We start from the raw sequence: 5,937 nt of genomic DNA on the forward strand, positions 1-5,937 counted from the left end.
AGTCTTCACAGTGACCTCAAGAAATATCATTTTTATGTCGTGTCCATGAAGAAAGCGGAGACAGAGAGGACCTGATGAAAATCTCATTTTTCTTACATTTTTCTTATGAGTTGCTTTCCAGCAGAACTCCTGTTGTGATAGTGATGGACAAGGCAGCAGCAGCCACCAACACGCAAACACTGCAATCTGCCCTGGGCCATGAATAGAAGATACATATGGTTGTTGAATTAGCAGTGATCAGTCACAGCAGTGTTTCTATTATTCCTACCTATTGGTGGAACTGCAGCAGTGGGAATGCTCTTTAGAATAAAATCAGTACAGACACAGCAAAAGAGATTTCCCCACAACCAAGCTTATTAGGTATTGCAACACAATTCTTGTGTAAATACTCCCATTTAGTTCAGCTGGAATTATGAACTTTTAACTCAGGATGCACTGGAAGTCATAGCTAGGTTGTGGAGAGGTGAAAATAATAGTGTCAGTAATTCAGTTTAAATGGCTTTTTTTGCTTGGATTTTTTCTGCTTTTTTTAGGGTTTTTTCTTTTTCTTTTTCTTTTTCTTTTTCTTTTTCTTTTTCTTTTTCTTTTTCTTTTTCTTTTTCTTTTTCTTTTTCTTTTTCTTTTTCTTTTTCTTTTTCTTTTTCTTTTTCTTTTTCTTTTTCTTTTTCTTTTTCTTTTTCTTCCTTCAAAGAAATTGCTGATCTTGAAAGCAGATGCATTTAAGCCTGTTCTTCCTGTGGAGGAGTGTGTTGCAAGCACTCTTACATGGCAATGGGGTCTGCTTCCCACAGGGCGTTGGAGGACTGAAAAGGCAGAGAACATGTGGCAAAAAATCAGGGCTGTTGAGCAGTTTTTGAAGGACAGTGGATTAACATTAGCTCCACAAGATGCTAATTAATGGTAGAAATGCAGTGCTGTCATCACAAGTACTGTGGCCCAAATTTGTACTCTCAGGTGATCCACACTGCAGAGCTGTCTGCCTCAAGACAAGAATTTCCACATATATAAAAAACAATATTAAAAACCCTTTAGGGATAGATAATTAAGTTAAAATTAATAAGCATTCCTCATCCAGATTATTTTTCAGTGATCATCAGTTTCCAACATTTTGCCTTCACCCAGTTTAGTTAAAGAGGTGAAGTCAAATCTATCCAAGCCCTATATAAATATTATTTCACTTCTTAATACTAGCTCATTTGAATTCACTTAACAGCTCTTCTTGACAACTAAAAAGGCATTTTAAAAGAGGTGGAACTACCTTACTAGTTGGGATTTATGCCAGCTATTAAAACCACAGAGAATGTTGTGCTGGGGCAGATTACGTTGCATCTGCTCTCCTGGGGATTCTTGTTCCTGCCTCTGCAGTGCCTTTTCCAAATTACTGCCAAAGACAAACACTGCAATATTCAGGGCTGTTATGTCTCTGCAGCACCAAAAGTTTCCTGGTTCAACTAAACCACTTACACACAGAACCTTAAGATCCTGTCTCCTACCCAGGATTAAAGAGTAAAGTTCTCAAGATTTTTGTCCTTGCTTTTCTGGCTCATTACCAAAACCACTGAGGAGCTCTGCTATCCTTTGCAAAATCTCACACAAGCAATATGTTCCCTGGCAGTCAATGTCTGTGTGAAAGGGAGTGGCACAAAGACATAGAACAAAACTAAACTCAACTTTCTTCAAGTTGAAGCTGAAGGAAAACTCTGAAGAAACAAAAGGGGGGTAAAAAAGCTTAACAGACTGAACTCTTGCAAATGCCATTCTTACTTGTGGAATTAACATTTTGTGGTGGATTTGGTAGAACTGGCTCCAGAATGAGTATAAGATGGGTATCAGACAGGATTCTGCAATCCCTCCCAGTGTTGTTCAGCATTAACATCTGCACAATTTAGGTTAGTGGTGTGCAGTTTATGTGGCTGGCAGGGTAGCTGTGCCACGGTTAGAGACACTATGACAAAGGCTTGTTACCCAGGGGTAGTCTCATGAGAATAGGGCTCTACTTCTTCCAGTGCCTGCTGGGATCCAGAAGCCAGGTAGCTGCTTTGCTTGATGATAACTTCCAAGCTGGGAAGCTCTGCTGGACCTGAGTTGGTCCTGCAGGGAGACCACTTGGAGAGCCTTGTGCTGAGCCAAGACACCAGAGGTTGCAGTGCTTCAGGCACAAGGTCACATGAAGGCACCAGGTCACATGAAGGCTTAGCTGAGTCTGGCCCTGTGCTAAAGGTCTCATCTCTTCCCAGATGCCCAGGTACTTATGGGATAAGCGTGTGCAGAGGTGGCTCTGTTTTGGGATGGCTGGCACTGCCTTACAGAGCCTGAGTTGCCTCTGTGTTCCACATACTCTCACTCATTTCTGCCTCGCTATGTTATCTGAGCTTCATTGAAGACATTGAAGATCCCTGCTCTCCTCATCCTCCACTCCAGACAGCACAGGGTTAACTGAATTTGATGAGCTGACTGAGCCTAACTCTTAGTTTTCTCCTGCAAAAACAGGCTGCCGGAAAGGCTTTGGTAGAGATTGATCTGACTATGAAAAGAGGTGTCTATCTGAAGACTAAGAATGAAAGTGCCACCCTAAAATGAAAACCCCAAAAAAGACCAAGAAAACAGGAGAAATACATCCATTTAATGATGCCCCAGACTGTCTAGGTGGCAGCCTGCTGGGGCAAGCACCCTCGATTAATGGAATAACCTCTCACCCCTGGAAACTAGTTTAAATCTTGCCTTAGGGTAATAAAGCAAAATTGTATCTGATGGTGTCAAATTAGTCCCTGGTGGACTTTTCTGCACATCACAAATTCACCACAAATTTCACATAGTTTGTCATTATTGGCAGAATCTGCTGGGGAGAAGTTTAGCATGAGAATAGCTCAGGTTTTTTAGGCTGGAAGAGTCTTTTTGCAAATGGCTTTAACACTATCGGCCCTTCACTGTCAGAACAAAGCCTCAGATTCACCCCCACTCCTCAAAGCAAGGGAAACAAATAGAGAAACTGCCATCTCATGACAGACTTGAACCATTATTCTCTCTCTCAGCTTTAGAGCCAAGGTGGTTTGACAGAGACAGGTCTGGCCTACCCCAGATCGACATCAATGTTTCATTTGCGAAGATATTTGGGGTCTCCATCAGTCTATAAGAGATAAAAATAATATAATCACATGCTAGGATTTAAAATAATCAAACTTTCTAAAAGACGGTGGACTTGGCATAAATAAACTGCAGATTCTCTTGAAATGTGACCATTTCACACATACTGCACTGTGTGAAATGGCAGCTGGGAGACTCCCTACGTCTGCAGGTGTTCATCTGCTTCAGACACAGACACATCTCTGTGTCTTGCTCTTGCTCTGTACACACAGAATTTGAGGATAAAGAACTCAAAAAACCTATCCTATGCATTAGAATTTTGAACAAATTAAAGAAACAAAATGACCTTTTTTAAAGGCTTCAAAGAAGATTTAGATTTATAAGGGTGGGGGAACAAATAGAAAAAAAAAAAAAAAGAATGCAGAGCAGCATCAGGAAGATAGTGTCTGGACTCATTCTCATAGCTAATGGGATGTCACATCTCTCTTCTCTTGGTTCTGGTACCTGAGCAAAACCACCTTTGATGGAGCTGCTCAACAGTGAACCGGAGAATTTAGTGAAAATGAAAGTCCCTTCATTCAACAGTGTAATTTGAGAAAAAAAGACCTTTTCTCTGGCCGCTGTGAGAAAGAGACAGTTTGCTGGCCCACAGGGTGTTGGAGTAATAACAATACCTACTGATGCAGTCTGGTGTTACCATACAGTGCTTGGAAAATATCACAGCTCTGTTTGTGCTATTGCTGGATGTCCTTACTGCCAGTCATAGCACTTGTCAAACGGCTGCTTTCCAGATTTATTGGCTTTGCTCATATCCTTTTGAAAATCCTTAATAATGGTGTTGAATTGGATATAAACATGTGCTTAATGTCTTTGAACATGAAACTTAAGCACTTTGCAAAGATTAGTGGAAATAAGCCACAGTAACACGTGAGTTTTCTTTTAAACAACAGGAGGAAACACTACACCTGTTTTTATGAACAGTCTCACTTGACAAAACAGAATTTAGAAACATTGAGCTACCCTGTCGTGCTGGTCATTTTGGCTGAACTCCCCCAGGATGAAGATGGCAGTGCCCTGCCTGGTGCTTCCCTGAGCCCATGATGGGGATAGGCAGGAGGATGGCTGCCAGTGAGCCTGCAAATGGGAATGGGCTAGAAGCTCAGGAAGTTAGGGGCATATCTAGGGGTGCTGGAGCGTGAGGACAGCACCAAATCCAGCCCTTGACCTGTTGTGTGCACAAGAGGGCAGTTTCATGGATACCTCTTATGGTGTGGCCAACTCAGACAGCTCTGTTTTGCTGTGTTTTATGCCCAACCTTCTTCCCCAGGCTGCCAGGATGCCCTGCTGTGTCATTTTGTGGAGACCTCTCATCACTTTACCTACTACAGGGTGTGGTCACTGAATAATGCAAATAAATAGCATAGTGGAGAACATAAATTAGATCTTTTTTCCAATATATGCATGTGTAATGTCATTTTCTACATAACTAAGAAACATTCAAATAAGATAAACCTTAGAAGTTCTGTCTGAACAGAAGAATTCCTGTGTCCATTCCTACCTGTTCTCACCTTTAGCATCTCCCTTTGAATGATTAACATCACAATTTTGCATAAAGCTTTCCTCTAGCAGAGTCTGTTGTATTGCAGATCCCTATCTAGCTCTCTAATATGAGCAAGTGCTAACACTTAAATCTATTTTCTGGTGGAAGCAAGTAGCTGGATCAAGCTTTGAGTGAAGTTAACTTTTGTAGCTCTAAAGGCCATCTACAAAGCTGAGTTAAGAAGTGCATTAAGATGAAATACTCAGGCTCAAGTCATAGAATCACAGAATTACAGAATAACTTGGGTTGGAAAGGACCTTTAAGGGTTATCTAGACTAACCCCTCTGCAAATAGCATGGACACCTGCAACTAGATAAGTTTGCTCAGGGCCCCATCCCCATTCCTGGCCTTGGAGGTTTCCAGGATGAGGTATCTACCACTTCTATGAATCACAGAATCATTTAGGTTGGAAAAGACCTCTAGATCATCAAGTCCAGCCATGGTCAACTAGACCATGACACTAAGTGCTATGTCCAGTTGTTTCTTGAACAGTTCCAGGGATTGTGACTTCACTGCCTCTTTGGGCAGTACATTCCAAAGTTTAACAACCATTTCTGTGAAGAAATTCTTCTTGATGTCCAACCTGAACTTCGTCTGGTGACTTCTGAGCAACCTGAACCTTCCCTTCTCCTCTGGGCAACCTGTGCCAATGCTTCACCTCTCTCATAATAAAAAATATCTTTATATCTTCTCTAAATATACCCATTTTTTAGTTTAAACCCATTGATCCACGTCCTGTTGCAACAGGCCCTGCTAAGAAGTTTGTATCCATCTTTCTTATAAGCTGTTTCCAAATACTGAAAGGCTGTAGTCTTCTTTTCTCCAGGCTGAATAATCCCAACTCTATCAGCCTGCTTTCACAGGAGAGGTGCTCCAGCCCTTTGATCATCTTCTTGGCTCTCCTTTGGATCTTTTCCAAGGGTCTACATCTTTCCTGTGCTGAGGGCTCCAAAGCTGGACAAAGTACTCCAGGTGGGGTCTCACCAGAGCAGAGTAGAGAGGCTGAATCACCTCCCTTGACTTGCTGGGCAAACTGCTTCAGATGCAGCTCAGGATACAGTTAGCCTTTTGCGCTGCCAGCTCACATTGCCAGGTCACATCCAGCTTTTTGTTCACCAGAATTCACCTAAGTCCTTCTTAGCAAGGTTGCTCTCAATTAATTCTATGCCCAGCTTGTGTTTCTGGTTGGGATTGCTTCAACCCAGGTGTAGCACCTGGAACTTGGCTTAGTGGAGCCTCAAGCAGTTCCAAGG

At 42.0% G+C, this 5,937-nt stretch overlaps 1 long non-coding RNA gene across 2 annotated transcripts in view; it reads right to left on the reverse strand.

The window, feature by feature from the left end:
• LOC128805143 (uncharacterized) overlaps positions 1 to 5,115 on the reverse strand; it is a 9,954-nt gene extending 4,839 nt beyond the window's left edge. The window contains exons 1-2 of one of the 2 annotated variants that reach the window (XR_008436299.1): positions 4,643 to 5,115; positions 97 to 191 (exon numbers count right to left, since the gene is read on the reverse strand). This is a non-coding gene — a long non-coding RNA (uncharacterized LOC128805143). The remainder of the gene's footprint in view (positions 1 to 96; positions 192 to 4,642) is intronic. The other variant, XR_008436300.1, reaches the window with a different exon arrangement.
• Positions 5,116 to 5,937: the final 822 nt, after the last annotated feature.

This window comes from Vidua macroura, chromosome 3, assembly GCF_024509145.1.
Source record: "Vidua macroura isolate BioBank_ID:100142 chromosome 3, ASM2450914v1, whole genome shotgun sequence".
Taxonomy (NCBI): Eukaryota; Metazoa; Chordata; class Aves; order Passeriformes; family Viduidae; genus Vidua; species Vidua macroura.